The following is a 477-nucleotide window of genomic DNA, read 5'->3' as shown; positions in this document are numbered from 1 at the left end:
AGCACCTGTGGAGGGACAGGAGTGTCCTCAAAGTGTCCCCAAAGTGTCCCCAAAGTGTCCCCAAGGGATGGGGACAAGCGTGAGGGGTGTGGCTGTGTCAGGGATAGGGACGTGGCCTCAAGGGATGAGGTTGTGTCACCTCAGGGGTGTGAGCAGCAGTGGGGAGGTGGGGACATTGGGGACACTGTCCCTGGGGACACTGGGGACACAGGGACACTGTCCCTGGGGACATGGGGACACTGTCCCTGGGGACATTGGGGACACGGGGACACTGTCCCTGGGGACATTGGGGACACTGGGGACACAGTCCCTGGGGACACTGGGGACATGGGGACACTGGTACATTGGGGACACTGTCCCTGAGGACATTGAGGACACGGGGCATTGGTGACACGGTGACACAGAACACAGTGACACTGAGGTGACACAGGGATACAGGTGACACTGATGACATGGATGACACAGGTGACATAGGTG

This window comes from Oenanthe melanoleuca, chromosome 25, assembly GCF_029582105.1.
Source record: "Oenanthe melanoleuca isolate GR-GAL-2019-014 chromosome 25, OMel1.0, whole genome shotgun sequence".
NCBI classification, from domain to species: domain Eukaryota; kingdom Metazoa; phylum Chordata; class Aves; order Passeriformes; family Muscicapidae; genus Oenanthe; species Oenanthe melanoleuca.
The sequence above is the reverse complement of the archived record's forward strand: the minus strand, read 5'-3'. Positions refer to the sequence as shown.